The sequence below is a fragment of the Ovis aries genome, chromosome 1, assembly GCF_016772045.2.
Source record: "Ovis aries strain OAR_USU_Benz2616 breed Rambouillet chromosome 1, ARS-UI_Ramb_v3.0, whole genome shotgun sequence".
Classification (NCBI taxonomy): domain Eukaryota; kingdom Metazoa; phylum Chordata; class Mammalia; order Artiodactyla; family Bovidae; genus Ovis; species Ovis aries.
The window spans coordinates 62,767,550-62,786,585 of record NC_056054.1 but is presented as its reverse complement, the minus strand read 5'-3'; positions in this window follow the sequence as shown (position 1 = coordinate 62,786,585).

The following is a 19,036-nucleotide window of genomic DNA, read 5'->3' as shown; positions in this document are numbered from 1 at the left end:
AGGCTGTATACTGTCACCCTGCTTATTTAACTTAAATGCAGAGTACATCATGAGAAACGCTGGACTGGATGAAGCACAAGCTGGAATCAAGATTGCTGGGAGAAATATCAATAACCTCAGATATGCAGATGACACCACCCTTATGGCAGAAAGTGAAGAAGAACTTAAGAGCCTCTTGATGAAAGTGAAAGAGGAGAGTGAAAAGTTGGCTTAAAGCTCAACATTCAGAAAACTAAGATCATGGCATCTGGTCCCATCACTTCATGGCAAATAGATGGAAAAACAATGGAAACAGTGACAGACTTTATTTTGTGGGGCTCCAAAATCACTGCAGATGGTGATTGCAGCCATGAAATTAAAAGATGCTTACTCCTTGGAAGGAAAGCTATAACCAACCTAGACAGCATATTAAAAAGCAGAGACATTACTTTGTCAACAAAGGTCCATCTAGTCAAGGCTATGGTTTTTCCAGTAGTCATGTATGGATGTGAGAGTTGGACTATAAGAGAGCTTAGTGCCAAAGAATTAATGCTTTTGAACTGTGGTGTTGGAGAAGACTCTTGAGAGTCCCTTGGAATGCAAGGAGATCCAACCAGTCCATCCTAAAGGAGATCAGTCCTGGGTGTTCACTGGAAGGACTGATGTTGAAGCTGAAACTTCAATACTTTGGCCACTTGATGCGAAGAGCTGACTCATTTGAAAAGACCCTGATGTTAGGAAAGATTGAGGGCAGGAGGAGAAGGGGACAACAGAGGATGAGATGGTTGGATAGCATCACGGACTCAATGGACATGGGTTTGGGTGGACTCTGGCAGTTGGTGATGGATGAGGAGGCCTGGCGTGCTGCGGTTCATGGGGTTGCAAAGAGTCAGACACGACTGAGCAACTGAACTGAGCAACTGAATGGCTCATTTTAATTTCACCTCTTGAAAGGCCCAATCTCCAAACAACCACATTTGGAGATACTAAGGGTTAGGGTTTCAGCATCTGAATTTGTTAACAGAAATTCCACTTCCCTGACACATGGGCCTCCCTATAGAGCTACTCAAAACATGGCAACTTACTTTCCCCATATTTGGTGATCTAGGAAAGACAGTAAGAAAGCAATTGCCTGAGACAGAAACCACAGCCTTTTTCCAAACCTAACTTAGGGAGTAAAATGTTACTGCTTCTGTACACTATTGGTAATATAGACCAATCTTGGAACAATTTGGAAAGGTTCTTCACATTCAGAATCTACATAACCCTGAATATTCACTGGAAGGACTGATGCTGAAGCTCCAATACTTTGGCTATTTGATGCAAAGAGCTAACTCACTGGAGAAGACCCTGATGCTGGGAACGATTGAGGACAAGAGGAGAAACAGGCAACAAAGGATGAGATGGTTAGATGGCATCACTGACTCAATGAAAATGAATTTGAGCAAATTCTGGGAGTCAGTGAAGGACAGGAGAATCTGGTGTGCTATCATTAGGGAACACTTTGGTAACTATGTAAGGAAGACTTTTATCCATAATATACAAAGAACTACTACAATTTGATAATAAAACAAATAGCAAATAAAAATAGGCAAAAGATTGTCTTTTCACTTTGTTGATTTCCTTTGCTGTTCAAAACCTTTTAACTAGGTCCCAATAATTTATGTCAGCTTTTTTTTTTTTTTACTTTAAGAAATGGATCCCAAAAAATATATTACTGTAATTTAAGTCAGAGAGTGTTCGACCTATTTTTTCTCTAGGAGTTTTATAGTATCTGATTTCACATTTAGGTCTTTAATCCATTTTGAGTTAATTTTTGGATACATTGTTAGCGAATGTTCTAATTTCATTCTTTTACATGTAACTGTCTCATTTTCCCAGCACCACATATAGAAGAGGCTGTCTTTCCTCAAATGTTGACTGTCGCCTCCTTTGTCATAGCATAATTGAACCTAAATGCGTAGGCTTATTTCTGGACTCTATCCTGTTTCATTGTTCTGTGTCTGTGTCTCTGTTTTTGTGCCAGTACCACACTGGTTTGATTACTGTAGCTTTGTAGCAGGATCTAAAGTCAGGAAGCATGATTCTTCAAGTTCTGTTCTTCTTTCTCAAGATATGACCAAAATGAATTAATCTCCAAAATATACAAACAACTCATACAGCTCAATATTTTTTAAAAAATCAAAAAAGACCTAAACAGACATTATACAAATGGCTAGCAGGCAAATGAAAAGATGCTTAGTATCACTAATTACCAGAGAAATGAAAATCAAAGCTACAATAAGGTCACCTCACAGCAGTCAGAATGGCCATCATTTAAAAATTCTACAAATATTAAATGCCAGAGAGGGTGGAGAGGAAAAGGAACACTCTTACATTATTGCTGGGAATGTAAATTGGTGCAGCTACTACAGAGAACAGTATTGAGGTTTCTTAAGTGTCGGACACGACTGAGCCACCTCACTTTCACTTTTCACTTTCATGAGTTGGAGAAGGCCAATGGCAACCCACTCCAGTATTCTTGTCTGGAGAATCCCAGGGATGGGAAAGCCTGGTGGGCTGCCGTCTACAGGGTAGCACAGAGTTGGACATGACTGAAGCAACTTAGCAGCAGCAGCAGCAGCAAGAAACTAAAAACAGAACTATCATATGACCCAGCATTTCCATTCCTGGGCATATAACTGGAGAAAAATCTAATTGAAAAAGATGCACACTCCCCAATAGTCACTGCAGCACTACAGCAAGTCCCCTACATACAAACCTTCAAGTTTCGAACTTTCAAAGATGCAAATATTCAATTGCATGTCCAATCATTTGTCTGGAATACATTGTTATGTATGTTCATCCTCGACAAGTAGTTGTGCTTTTGTTTATTGTATAGTACTGTATAGAGTACAATAGTACAAGCCCAGGATGTCCAGAAGCAAGCTTAAAAGCAGCAGTGATGTAGCTGGTATGGCTAAGAAGCACCAGGAACTGAAGGACCAGAGAAATGATGCAGACAAGATGAAGACAAAACAACTGAAGAACTGTAAAGATTCATAACACAGAAAATTACAAGGGGGTGTTCCTTATTTGAGAAAACACTTGCGTTTTTGAGGCCTAAGACTCAAATGTAAAACAGTATGCAAAGGTTGCAGCAGCTGTTCAGAATGCGATCCAGTGCTACCATGTCATCTATGGTGAGAAAAAAGAGCTACTTCCCAAAGATCACTGGATCATTTATTTTAAGAGGGTAGATAGAATTAAATCCTGCAAGGAATTATAACCTGTGCCTCTGAGTGAAACTGCAGCTTGCCCTCCTTTTCCTATTGCTGGTGACCCTTCAGCTCTACCATCTCCCACATCCTCTCCCTCCTCTAGTCAGCAACTCTTCTTGTCAGTTCAGTTGATGCCAGCCCCTATATGTCAAATGTATTACTGTATACTTTATAGTATACTGTATACTTTACTGTATACTGCATATTTTAGAATGCAGTACTATAAGATTTAAAATGTTTCCTTTATTCTTTGTGTTTCTTTGTTTTTTATATATTATTTGTGTGAAAAGTATTATAAAGCTGTTATAATATTTGTTGGATACTTAGGCTAATTTTGCTGGATTTAAATGAGTTGGCCTTAATAAACTTGCTCTCAGAATGGAACACATTCATATACAGGGGACTTACTGTATTTACAATAGCCAAGACATAGAAGCAAACTAAACGTCCATCAACAGATGACTAGATAAATGGCTGCTTTTCCATGGAAAAAGTGTAACTTCATAGAAGCCTGGACCAGACCTACCTGCGGGTATTGGAGGGTCTCCTGGAGAGGTGGGGGTGGGGTGCAGCTTTAAGTCAGTGTGCCCACAAGGAAACTTGTGGCAAAGGTTCAGTTCAGTTCATTTCAGTCGCTCAGTCATATCCGACTCTTTAAGACCCCATGAATCGCAGCACGCCAGACCTCCCTGTCCATCACCAACTCCCGGAGTTCACTCAGACTCATGTCCATCGAGTCCGTGATGCCATCCAGCCATCTCATCCTCTGTCGTCCCCTTCTCCTCCTGCCCCTAATCCCTCCCAGCATCAGAGTCTTTTCCAGTGAGTCAACTCTTCACATGAGGTGGCCAAAGTACTGGAGCTTCAGCTTTAACATCATTCCTTCCAAAGAAATCCCAGGGTTGATCTCCTTCAGAATGGACTGGTTGGATCTCCTTGCAGTCCAAGGGACTCTCAAGAGTCTTCTCCAACACCACAGTTCAAAAGCATCAGTTCTTCAGCGCTCAGCCTTCTTCACAGTCCAACTCTCACATCCATACATGACCACTGGAAAACCATAGCCTGGACTAGACAGACCTTAGTTGGCAAAGTAATGTCTCTGCTTTTGAATATATTATCTAGGTTGGTCATAACTTTTCTTCCAAGGAGTAAGTGTCTTTTAATTTCATGGCTGCAATCACCATCTGCAATGATTTTGGAACCTAAGAAAATAACGTCTGACACTGTTTCCACTGTTTCCCCATCTATTTCCCATGAAGTGATGGGACTGGATGCCATGATCTTAAGTTTTCTGAATGTTGAGCTTTAAGCCAACTTTTTCACTCTCCTCTTTCACTTTCATCAAGAGGCTTTTTAGCTCCTCTTCACTTTCTGCCATAAGGATGGTGTCATCTGCATATCTGAGGTTATTGATATTTCTCCCAGCAATCTTGATTCCAGCTTGTGTTTCTTCCAGTCCAGTGTTTCTCATGATGTACTCTGCATAGAAGTTAAATAAGCAGAGTGACAATATACAGCCTTGACATACTCCTTTTCCTATTTGGAACCAGTCTGTTGTTCCATGTCCAGTTCTAACTGTTGCTTCCTGACCTGCATACAGATTTCTCAAGAGGCAGGTTAGGTGGTCTGGTATTCCCATCTCTTTCAGAATTTTCCACAGTTTATTGTGATCCACATAGTCATTATGTGCCCAATATGCTACCAGAGATCAGTGGAGAAATAAATCCAGAAAGAATGAAGGGATGGAGCCAAAGCAAAAACAATACCCAGTTGTGGACGTGACTGGTGATAGAAGCAAGATCCAATGCTGTAAAGAGCAATATTGCATAGGTGAGAGCTCTTCTTGAGACAGCCATTTTGACACCAACACCTGGTCCCACCCAAGAAAACATAGAGATGAAAAACAAATACATGAAAAGATGCTCAATATCAATAATTATTAGAGAAATTAAAGTCAAAACTACACTGAGGTATCACATTACACTGGTAAGAATGGCCATCATCAAAAAAAAATCTACAAACAAATGCAATCCTTATCAAAATACCAATGGTATTTTTCACAGAACTAGAAAAAATTTTCACAATTTGTATGGAAATACAAAAGACCCCGAAGAACTAAAGCAATCTTGAGAAAAACAACATGGAGCTGGAGGAATCAACATGTTTGACTTTAGACTATACTACAAAGCTACAGCCACCAAGACAGTATAGTACTGGTACGAAACAGAAATACAGAAGAATGGAACAAGATGGAAAGCCCAGAGATAAACCTATACACCAAAGGGCACCTTATCTTTGATAAATGAAGCAATAATATACAATGGAGAAAAGATGCATGAAAGGAGAACACTTCCTAATATCATACACAAAAATAAACTCAAAATGGATTAAAGACATAAATGTAAGACCAGAAACTATAAAATTCTTAAAGAAAAACAGAATACTCTGAAATAAACCACAACAAGATCCTCTATGACCCATCTGCTACGGTAATGGAAATAAAAACAAAAATAAACAAATGACATGAAATTAAACTTAAGCTTTAACACAGCAAAGCAAACTATAAACAAGGTGATAATACAACCCTCAAATAAGAGAAAATAACTCCAAATGAAACAACTGACAAAGGATTAATCTCCAAAATACACAAGCAGCTCATTCAGCTCAATCCCAGGAAAACAATCAAATCAAATCAAAAATGGGGCATTAAAGTCTCCCACTATTATTGTGTTATTGTTAATTTCCACTTTCATACTTGTTAGCATTTGTCTTACATATTGCAGTGCTCCTATATTGGGTGCATATATATTTATAATTGTTATATCTTCTTCTTGGATTGATCCTTTGATCATTATGTAGTGGCCTTCTTTGTCTCTTTTCACAGCCTTAGTTTTAAAGTCTATTTTATCTGATATGATTATTGCTACTCCTGATTTCTTTTGGTCTCTATCTGCGTGGAATATCTTTTTCCAGCCCTTCACTTTCAGTCTGTATGTGTCCCTTGTTTTGAGGTAGGTCTCTTGTAGACAACATATATAGGGATCTTGTTTTTGTATCCATTCAGCCAGTCTTTGTCTTTTGGTTCTGATATTCAATCCATTTATGTTTAAGGTAATTATTGATAAGTATGGTCCCACTGCCATTTACTTTATTGTTTTGGGTTTGGGTTTGGGTTTATACACTTTTTTGTGTGTTTCCTGTCTAGAGAATATCCTTTAGCATTTGTTGGAGAGCTGGTTTGGTGGTGCTGAATTATCTCAGCTTTTGCTTATCTGTAAAGCTTTTAATTTCTCCTTCATATTTGAATGAGATCCTTGCTGGGTACAGTAACCTGGGCTGTAGGTTATTTTCTTTCCTCACTTTAAGTATGTCTTGCCATTCCCTCCTGGTCTGAAGAGTTTCTATTCAGAGATCAGCTGTTATCCTTATGGGAATCCCCTTGTGTGTTATTTGTTGTTTTTCCCTTGCTGCTTTTAATATTTGTTCTTTGTGTTTGATCTTTCTTAATTTGATTAATATGTGTCTTGGAGTGTTTCACCTTGGGTTTATCCTGTTTGGGACTCTCCGCGTGTCTTGGACTTGGGTGATTATTTCCTTCCCCATTTTAGAAAGTTTTCAACTATTATCTCCTCAAGTATTTTCTCATGGTCTTTCTTTTGGTCTTCTTCTTCTGGGACTCCTATAATTCAAATGTTGGAACGTTTCATATTGTCCTGGAATTTTTCACAGAGCTAGAACAAATAATTTCACAATTTGTATGGAAATACAAAAAAAAAAAAAAATCGAATAGCCAAAGCAATCTTGAGAATGAAGAATGGAACTGGAAGAATCAACCTACCTGACTTCAGGCTCTACTACAAAGCCACAGTCATCAAGACAGTATGGTACTGACACAAAGACAGAAATATAGATCAATGGAACAAAATAGAAAGCCCAGAGATAAATCCACGCACCTATGGACACCTTATCTTCGACAAAGGAGGCAAGAATATACAATGGATTAAAGACAATCTCCTTAACAAGTGGTGCTGGGAAAACTGGTCAACCACTTGTAAAAGAATGAAACTAGAACACTTTCTAACACCCTACACAAAAATAAACTCAAAATGGATTAAAGATCTAAACATAAGACCAGAAACTATAAAACTCCTAGAGGAGAACATAGGCAAAACACTCTCAGACATAAATCACAGCAGGATCCTCTATGATCCACCTCCCAGAATATTGGAAATAAAAGCAAAAATAAACAAATGGGACCTAATTAAACTTAAAAGCTTCTGCACAACAAAGGAAACTATAAGCAAGGTGGAAAGACAGCCTTCGGAATGGGAGAAAATAATAGCAAATGAAGCAACTGACAAACAACTAATCTCAAAAATATACAAGCAACTCTTGCAGCTCAATTCCAGAAAAATAAATGACCCAATCAAAAAAATGGGCCAAAAAACTAAATAGACATTTCTCCAAAGAAGACATACAGATGGCTAACAAACACATGAAAAGATGCTCAACATCATTCATTATCAGAGAAATGCAAATCAAGACCGCAATGAGGTACCATTTCACGCCAGTCAGAATGGCTGCAATCCAAAAGTCTACAAGCAATAAATGCTGGAGAGGGTGTGGAGAAAAGGGAACCCTCTTACACTGTTGGTGGGAATGCAAACTAGTACAGCCACTATGGAGAACAGTGTGGAGATTCCTTAAAAAACTGGAAATAGAACTGCCATATGACCCAGCAATCCCACTGCTGGGCATACACAGAGGAAACCAAAATTGAAAGAGACACGTGTACTCCAGTGTTCATCGCAGCACTGTTTAGAATAGCCAGGACATGGAAGCAACCTAGATGTCCATCAGCAGTTGAATGGATAAGAAAGCTGTGGTACATATACACAATGGAGTATTACTCAGCCATCAAAAAGAATACATTTGAATCAGTTCTAATGAGGTGGATGAAACTGGAGCCGATTATACAGAGTGAAGTAAGCTAGAAGGAAAAACACCAATACAGTATACTAACACACATATATATATGGAATTTAGAAAGATGGTAATGATAACCTTGTATGTGAGACAGCAAAAGAGATGCAGATGTACAGAACAGACTTTTTGACTCTGTGGGAGAGGGAGAGGGCGGGATGATTTGGGAGAATGGCATTGAAACATGTATAATATCATATAAGAAATGAATCGCCAGTCTAGGTTCAATGCAGGATACAGGATGCTTGGGGCTGGTGCATGGGGATAACCCAGAGGGATGGTATGGGGAGGGAGGTAGGAGGGGTGTTCAGGAGTGGGAACTTATGTACACCGGTGGCAGATTCATGTTGATGTACGGCAAAACCAATACAGTACTGTAAAGTAAAAAAAAGAAAAAAAGAATGTACTATACAACATGGGGAATATGGCTTATTTTTATGACTGTAAATGAAATATAACCTTTAAAAATTGTATAAAATATAAAATTAAATTCAAAATTAAAAAAAAGAAAAGGAGATTTTAAAATGGGTCAAAAAAACCTAAACAGACATTTCTCCAAAGAAGACACACAGATGGCTAATAAACATGAAAAGATACTCAACACGACAGTTAAAACTGGACATGGAACAACAGACTGGTTCCAAATAGGAAAAGGAGTATGTCAAGGCTGTATATTGTCACTCTGCTTATTTAACTTATATGCAGAGTACATCATGAGAGATGCTGGGCTGGAAGAAACACAAGCTGGAATCAAGATTGCCGGGAGAAATATCAATAACCTCAGATATGCAAATGACACCACCCTTATGGCAGAAAGTGAAGAGGAGCTAAAAAGCCTCTTGATGAAGGTGAAAGAGGAGAGTGAAAAAGTTGGCTTAAGCTCAACATTCAGAAAACGAAGGTCATGGCATCCGGTCCCATCACTTCATGGGAAATAGATGGGGAAACAGTGGAAACAGTGTCAGACTTTACTTTGTGGGGCTCCAAAATCACTGCAGATGGTGATTGCAGCCATGAAATTAAAAGACACTTACTCCTTGGAAGAAAAGTTAAGGAAAACCTAGATAGCATATTCAAAAGCAGAGACATTACTTTGCCGACTAAGGTCCATCTAGTCAAGGGCTATGGTTTTTCCAGTGGTCATGTATGGATGTGAGAGTTGGACTGTGAAGGCTGAGCGCTGAAGAATTGATGCTTTTGAACTGTGGTGTTGGAGAAGACTCTTGAGAGTCCCTTGGACCGCAAGGGAGATCTAACCAACCCATTCTGAAGATCAGCCCTGGGATTTCTTTGGAAGGAATAATGCTAAAGCTGAAACTCCAGTACTTTGGCCACCTCATGCGAAGAGTAGACTCATTGGAAAAGACTCTGATGCTGGGTGGGAATGGGGGCAGGAGGAGAAGGGGACAACAGAGGATGAGATGGCTGGATGGGATCACCGACTCGATGGACATGAATCTCAGTGAACTCCGGGATTTGGTGATGGACAGGGAGGCCTGGAGTGCTGCAATTCATGGGGTCCCAAAGAGTCAGACACAACTGAGCGACTGAACTGAACTGAACTGTTCATTATTAGAAAAATGCAAATCAAAACCACAACGAGATATCACCTCACACTAGACAAAATGGCCATCATCAAAAAATCTACAAACCATAAAACTGCAGAGGATGTGAAGAAAGGGAGCCCTCCTGCACTGTTGGCAGGAAGGCAAATTAATACAGCCACCATGGAGAACAATATGAAGACTCCTTTAAAAACTAGGAATAAATATGATCCAACAATCCTACTACTGGGCATACACCCTGAGGAAACAATAACTGAAAAAAACACATGTACACCAAAGTTCATTGCAGCATGTATACAACAGCTAGGACATGGAAGCAACCTGTATGTCCATCTATAGATAAGTGGGTAAAGAAACTGTGGTACATACACACAATGAATATTCCGTTCAGTTCAGTTGCTCCGTTGTGTTCGACTCTTTGTGACCCCAAGGACTGCAGCACATCAGGCCTCCCTATCCATCACCAACTCCCGGGGTTTACCCAAACTCATGTCTGTTTAGTCGGTGATGCCATCCAACCATCTCATTCCCTGTCAACCCCTTCTCCTCCTGTCCTCAATCTTTCTTAGCATCAGGGTCTTTTCAAATGAGTCAGCCCTTCGCATCAGGTGGCCAAAGTATTGGAGTTTCAGCTTCAACATCAGTTCTTCCAATGAACACTCAGGGCTGATCTCCCTTAGGATGGACTGGTTGGATCTCCTTGCAGTCCAATGGACTCTCAACATCAATTCTTTGGCACTCAACTTTCTTTATAGTCCAACTCTCACATCCATACATGACTACTAGAAAAACCACAGCCTTTGACTAGATGGACCTTTGTTGATGAAGTAATGCTTTTGCTTTTTAATATGCTGTCTAGGTTGGTCATAACTTTCCTTCCAAGGAGTAAGCATCTTTTAATTTCATGGCTGCAATCACCATCTGCAATGATTTTGGAACCTAAGAAAATAAAGTCTGACACTGTTTCCACTGTTTCCCCATCTATTTCCCATGAAGTGATGGGACTGGATGCCATGATCTTTGTTTTCTGAATGTTGAGCTTTAAGCCAACTTTTTCACTCTCCACTTTCACTTTCATCAAGAGGCTTTTAGCTCCTCTTCACTTTCTGCCATAAGGGTGGTGTCATCTGCATATCTGAGGTTATTGATATTTCTCCCAGCAATCTTGATTCCAGCTTGTGCTTCATCCAGTCCAGCGTTTCTCATGATGTACTCTGCATAGAAGTTAAATAAGCAGGGTGACAATATACAGCCTTGACCTACTCCCTTCCCAATTTGGAACAATGAATATTACTCATCCATAAAAAGGAACACATTTGACTCAGTTCTAAGAAGGTGGATGAACACAGAGCCTATTATATAAGGTGAAATAACTCCGAAAGAGAAAAACAAATATCACAGGGAGCACACACAGTGTCCTAGGTGTACAAAGATCCACAGAAAAAGCAGTAACTTTATAGAAGCCTGGCCCCGGCCCACCACACATATATAAGTAATCTAGAAAGAAGGTGCTGATGAATCTATCTGCAGGGAAGCAATGGAGACACAGACATAGAGAACAGACTTATGGACACAGTGGGGGAAGGGAATGGTGGGAATAATTCAGAGAGTAGCTTGAGAATATATACGTTACCATATGTAAAATTATATATCCAGTGTAAATTTGTTGTATGATGCAGGGAGCTCAAATCCAGTGCTCCCGGACAACTGAGAAGGGTGGGATGGGGTGGGATGTGGGCGGGAGGCCCAAGAGGAAGGGGAGATACATATATCCATGACTGATTTATGTTGCTCTATGACAGAAATCCACAGGCTATCTCTCCCATCAGGAAGCTTGCACAGCCTCTTATCCTCATCCATCAGAGGGCAGACAGAATGAAAATCGCAATAATAGAGAACTAACCAAATGATCACATGGATAACAGTCTTGTGTAACTCTGTGAAACTATGAGCCATGCCCCGACATGCTTCCTAAGACAAATGGGTGTTTGGGAGAGCTCCGACAAAATGTGGTCCACTGGAGAAGGGCATGGCAAACTATTTCAGAATTCTTGCCTTGAGAAGCCCATAAACATATGAAAAGGCAAAAAGGTATAACACTGAAAGATGAACCTCTCCAGGTTGATAGGTGTCCAATACACTGCTGGAGAAGAGTAGAGAAATAAATACAGAAGGAATGAAGAGGCTGAGCCATAGTGGAAATGACACCCAGCTGTGTATCTGTCTGGTGGTGAAAGTAAAGTCTGATGCTATAAAGAATAGTACTGCATAGGAACCTAGAAAGTTAGGTTCATGAATGAAGGTAATCTACTTCTGCTTCATTGACTATGAAGATCGACACCCTTTGACTGTGTGGATCACAAAAATCTGTAGAAAATTCTTAAAGAGATGAGAACACCTAACCAACTTACCTGCCTCCTGAGAAACCTGTATGTAGGTTAAGAAGCAACAGTTAGAAGTGGACACAAAACATCAGACTGGTTCCAAATTGGGAAAGGAGTACATCAAAGCTGTATATTGTCACCCTGCTCATTTAACTTATAGGCAGAATACATCATGAGAAATGCCAGGCTGGATGAAGCACAAGCTGGAGTTAAGATTTTCATGAGAAATATCAAGAACCTCAGAAATGCAGATGATACCACTCTAATGGCAGAAAATGAAGAGGAACTAAAGACCCTCTTGATGAAAGTAAAAGAGGAGAGTGAAAAAGCTGACTTAAAATTCAACATTCAAAAAACTAAGATCATGGCACCCAGTTCCATCACTTCATGGCAAATAGATGGGGAAATAATGGAAACAGTGACAGACTTTATTTTCTTGGGCTCCAAAATCACTGCAGATGGTGACTGCAGCCACAAAATTAAAACACTTCCTCCTTGGAAGAAAAGCTATGACAAACCCAGACAGAATATTAAAAAGCAGAGACATTACTTTGCCGCCAAAGGTTCATATAGTCAAAGCTATAGTTTTTCCAGTAGTCATGTATGCATGTGAGAGTTGGACCATAAAGAGGGCTGAGCACCAAAGAATTGTTGCTTCTGAACTGTGGTGTTAGAGAAGTGTGCTGGAGAAGATTCTTGAGAGTCCCTTGGACAGCAAGGAGATTAAACTAGTCAATCCTAAAGGAAATCAGCCCTGAATATTCATTAGAAGGACTGACACTGAAACTGAAGCTCCAATACTTTAGCCACCTGATGTGAAGAGCCGACTAACAAGGGCTCTTGATGCTTGGAAAGACTTAAGGCAGGAGAAGAGGACAAGACATGGCAGACATGGCAAACCAGACATGGCAAAGTAAACACTGACATTTTATAAATCAGTGAACTAAAATGGACAGGAATGGGTGAATTTTCATTCAGATGACCATTATATATACTACTGTGGGCAAGAATCCTTTAGAAGAAATGGAGTAGCCCTCATAGTCAACAAAAGAGTCCAAAATGCAGTACTTGGGTGCAATCTTAAAAACAGAATGATCTCAGTTCATTTCCAAGGCAAGCCATTCAACAGGAAGTCTATGTCCCAACCACTCATGATGAAGAAGTTGAATTTGACTGGTTCTCTGAAGACCTATAAGACCTTCTGGAACCAACACACACACCAAAAAATACATCTTTTTCATCACAGGGGACTGGAATGCAAAAGTCAAGAGATACCTGGAGTAACAGGTAAGTTTGGTTTATAGTACAAATGAAGCAGGGCAAAGGCTAACAGAGTTTTATCAAGAGAATGCACTGATCATAGCAAACACCCTCTTCTAACAGCACAAGAGACGACTCTACATATGGACATCAACAAATGGTCAATACCAAAATCAGATTTGTCATGTTTTTGTAGCCAAAGATGGAGAAGTTCTATACAGTCAGCAAAAGAAAAAAAGATTGGGAGGTGATTATGGCTCAGATTATGAGCTTCTTATTGCAAAATGCAGGTTTAAATTGAAGAAAGTAGGGAAAACTACTAGGCCACTCAGGTATGACCTAAATCAAATCCTTTATAGTTATACAGTGGAAGGGACAAATTTAAGGTATTAGATCTAGTAGACAGAATGCCTGAGAACAGAGGTTCATAACATTGTACAGGAGATCAATTCTGTATAATTCATTGTACAGGACAGAGGTTCATAACACTGCAGGAAATCAACCCTGAATATTCATTGGAAGGACTGATGCTGAAGTTCCAATACTTGACCACTTGACGTGAAGAGTCCAGTCATTGGAAAAGACTCTGATGTTGGGAACAATTAAGTGTAGCAGGAGAAGAGGGTGACAGAAGATGAGATGATTGGATGGCATCATCGACCCAATGGGCTTGAATTTGAGCAAACTCTGGGAGACAGTGGACAGAGAAGTCTCGCATACTACTGCCCATGGTGTCAGCAAAGAGTCGGATGCAGCAGCTGAGCAACTGACCAATAATAAAGGCTGAAACCAACACAATACTGTAAAGCAATTATCCTCCAATTAAACAACTTAACTTTTAAAACTCTATGAACAATAAACTCTGGAGATGATGTGGAGAAAAGGGAATCCTTTAGAACTTCTGGTGGGAATGTAAATTGATACAGTCACTACGGAGAACAGTATGGAGATTCCTTAAAAATAAACAGGAATAAAACTACCATATGACCCAGCAACCCCGTTACTTGGACCATGACAATAAAAAAACATAATTCAAAAGGACACATATTCCCCAATGTTCACTGCAGCACTATTTAAACAGCCAGGACATGGAAGCAACCTAGATATCCATCAAAAGATGAATGGATAAAGAAGTTGTGGTATTATACATATATACAATGGAGTATTACTTAGTCAGAAAGGGAAACAAATTTGAGTCAGTTCTAACTGAGGTGGGTGAATCTATAGCCTGTTATACAGAGTGAAGTAAGTCAGAAAGAGAAAAACAAATACTGTATATGTGTGTATATATTATATATAGATATATAGATATATTCCATATATATATGGAATCTAGGAAAATGGTACTGATGAACCTATGTGTAGGGTAAGAATAGAGACACAGACATAGAGAACAGACTTGTGGACACAGTGGGGGAAGGCGAGGGTGGGATGAATTGACTATCACTGAAACATATACATTACTCTGTGTAAAAAAAGATAGCTAGTGGGAAGTGGGTGTATAATGCAGTAAGCTCAACCTGGTGCTCTGTGACAACCGAGAGGGGTAGGATGTGGTGGGGGTGCAAAGGATGTTCAAGAAGGAAGGAGACTTATGCATACTTATGGCTGATTCACATTGTTGTATGGCAGAAACCAATACAACATTATGAAGCAATTATCCTCCAATTAAAAATTTTAAAATCTACAGCAATAAATGCTAGAGAGGGTGTAGAGAAAAGGGAATTCTCTTAAACTGTTGGTAGGAGTAAATTGATAAAGCCACTATGGAGAACAGGATGGAGGTTCCCTAAAAAACTCAAAATAGAACTATTATATGACCCAGTTGGGAGAAGACAATGGCACCCCACTCCAGTACTCTTGCCTGGAAAATCCCATGGATGGAGGAGCCTGGTGGGCCGCAGTCCATGCGGTCGTTAAGAGTCGGACACGATTGAGCGACTTCACTTTAACTTTTCACTTTCATGCATTGGAGAAGGAAACCAACCCACTCCAGTGTTCTTGCCTGGAGAATCCAAGGGACAGAGGAGCCTGGTGGGCTGCCATCTATGGGGTCGCACAGAGTTGGACACTACTGAAGTGACTTAGCAGCAGTAGCAGCATGACCCAGTTATCTCAATCCTGAGCATATACCCAAAGAAAGTCATAATTCCAAAAGATACATGCGCCCCATGTTCACTGCAGCACTATTTGCAACAGCCAAAACATGGAAACAACCTAGATGTGCATCAACAGAAGAACAGACGAAAGAAGATATGGTACATCTCTACAATGGACTATTAGTCAGCCATTAAAAAGGAATAAAACTGTGCCATTCACAGAGTCATGGATGGACCTAGAGGCTGTCATATAGAGTGAAGTAAGTCAGAAACAGGAAAACAAATATTATATAATGTCACTAATATGTGGAATTTAGAAAAAATGGTACAGATGAAATTATGTGCAGAACAGAAATAGAGACACAAATGCAGAGAACAAAGATATATATACCAAGGAGGAAAGGGGGTGCGGGATGAATTAGGAGATTGTGATTGACATAAACAGTACTAAATATAAAATAGATACCTAATGCTGCTGCTACTGCTGCTAAGTCACTTCAGTCGTGTCCAACTTTTAGCGACCCCATGGACTGCAGCCTACCTCCATCCATGGGATTTTCCAGGCAAGAGTACTGGAGTGAGTTGCCACTGCCTTCTCAGATACCTAATAAGAACCTATTATATAGCACAGGGAACTCTACTCAGTGCTCTGTGGCGACCTAAATGAGAAGGAAATCTAAAAAAGATGGGATATATGTATACATATAGCTGACTCACTTTGCTGTACAGCAGAAACTAACACAACATTGTAAAGCAGCTATACTCCAATTTAAAAAAAAGAAAAGACTTGGCCATACCTAGGGACACCTCAGGCCAAACAACCAACAAGGTGGGAATGCATTTCTACTCATCAGCAGACAGAATGCTTAAAGTCTTCCTCAGCCTAGAGACACCTCCAAACACCCCTTGACATGGCCCTGCCCACAGGAAGAACAAGACCCAGCTCCACCCATCAGTGGGCAGGTACCAGTCCCTCCCAACCAGAAACCTTTACAAGCCTCTAGACCAGCCTCACCCATGAGGGGCCAGACACCAGAAGCAAGGTGAGCTACAACCCTGCAACCTGCAGAACAGAGACTGAGAAGAAATACAAAATGAGATGACATAGGAATATGTTCCAGAAGGAGTAACAAGATAAAGCCCAAGAAAATAATAACTAAGTGAGATAGAGACAGGCCACCTACTGAAGACAGAATTCAGAGTAATGATAGTAAAGATGATCCAAATCTCTGAAAAATAATGGAGGTAAAGACTGAGAAGATACAAGAAATGTTTACCAAGGAGCTAGAAATTTTAAAGAATAAACAGAGTTGGACTAAAACTGAAATAAAATATACACTAGAAGGAATCAGTAGCAGAATAACTGATGCAGAAAACTGGTAAGTAACCTGGAAGAGAGAATAGTGAAACTCGCTGCTGCAGAACAGAAGAAAGAAAAAGTAATGAAAAGAATTGAGGACAATTTTAAGAGCCCTCTAAGACAACATTAAATACACCAACATTTGCACTCTAGAGGAGTCCCAGAAAGAAAAGAAAGAAAGAGCCTGAGAAAATATTTGAAGAGAGAATAGCCGTAAACTTCCCTAAGATAGACAAAGAAATAGTCACCCAAGTCCAGGAATCGCAACAAGTGCCATACAGGATAAACCCAAGGAGGAAGATGCTGAGACACACGTTAATCAAATTGATAACAACTAAAAACAGAGGCAATATTAAAAGCAACAAAGAACATACAAGAAGTTACCTATAACATTATTAGTTTATTTTTCAGCAGGAACTCTGTAGGCCAGAAGGGAGTGGCACAATATATTTAAAGGGATAAAAGAGAAAAACCTACAACCAAGAATACTGTACCCAGAAAGGTTCTCATTCAGATTCAACAGAGAAATCAAAAGCTTTACAGACAAGCAAAAGCTAAGACAATTCATCACCACCAGGCAGTTTTACAACAAATGCTAAAGGAACTTCTCTAGGTGAAAAAAAAGAAAAGCCTACAACTAGGAACAAGAAAATTGCAAATGGGAAAATTCACTAATAAAGGCAAACATAAAGGTATGGGCTTTCTTGATGGGTCAGTGGGTAAAGAATCCCCCTGTAATGCAGAAGACTGGCAGGAGACCTGTGTTTGATTCCTGAGTCCAGAAGATCCCCTGGAGTAGGAAATAGCAACCCACTCCAGTATTCTGGCCGAAGAAATCCTATGGACAGAGAAGCCTGGTGGGCTAAAATCCACGGGGTCACAAAGAATCAAACATGACCAAGTGACTAAGCACATATAGTAAAGGCAGGAAATCATCCTCATGCAAATATATCAAAACCAGCAATAATGAGAACAGGAGGGTACAAATGCAGGACACTGGGAATACATCTGAAACTAAGAGACCAACAGGTTTAAAACAATCTTTATAAATGTGGACTGCTAGATCAAAACTTCATGATAACCACAAACCAAAAATCTACAATAGAGATACAGACAAAAAATAAATAGGAGTCCAAACACAACACTAAAGTGTGTCAAAGCACAACAGAACAAAAGAGGAAGGGAAGGAAAAGGGCCTACAAAAACAAATTTAAAACAATTAACAAAATGGCAATAAGAACATACACACCAATAATCACCTTCAATGTAAATGGATTAAATGCTCCAACCAAAAGACAAATAGTGGCTGAATGAACACAAAAATAAGATCCATATATATTCTTTCTACAAGAGATCCACTTCAGATATAGGGAAACACACAGATTCAAAGTGAGGGGATGGATAAAGGTATTCTATGCAAATGAAAATCAAAAGAAAGCTGGGATAACAACACACACATCAGACAAAATTGACTTTAAAGACTGTTACAAGAGACAAAGATGGATACTACATAATGATCAAGGGACCAATTCAAGAAGAAAATATAGTAATGGTAAATATATATGCACCCAACATAAGAGCACCTCAACATATAAGGCAAATGCTAACAGCCATAAAAGGAGAAATTATCAGTAAGACATTAATAGTCGGGGGATGTCAACATTCCATTTATATCAATGGACAGATGATCCAGACAGAAAATCAATAGGGAAACAAAGGCCTTAAATAACACATTAGATGAGATGGAATTAATTGATATTTATAGAGCATTCCATGCAAAAGCAGTAGAGTACACATTCTTTTCAAGTGCAGATGGCACATTCTCCAGGATAGATCACATGCTGGGCCAGAAAGTAAGCTTCCATAAATTTGAGAAAACTGAAATCATATCAAGCATCTTTTATGAGATTAGAAATCAACTACAAGGTAGAAAAAACATAAGAAACACAAATGTGTGGAGGCTAAATAATACGCTACTAAACAATCAATGGAACACTGAAGAAATCAAAGAGAAAATCAAAAAGTACCTAGAGACAAATGAAAGTGAAAAATGATCCAAAATCTATGGCATACAACAAAAGCAGTTCTAAGAAGGATGTTTATAACAATAAAATCTTACTTCATGAAATAAGAAAAATTTCAAATA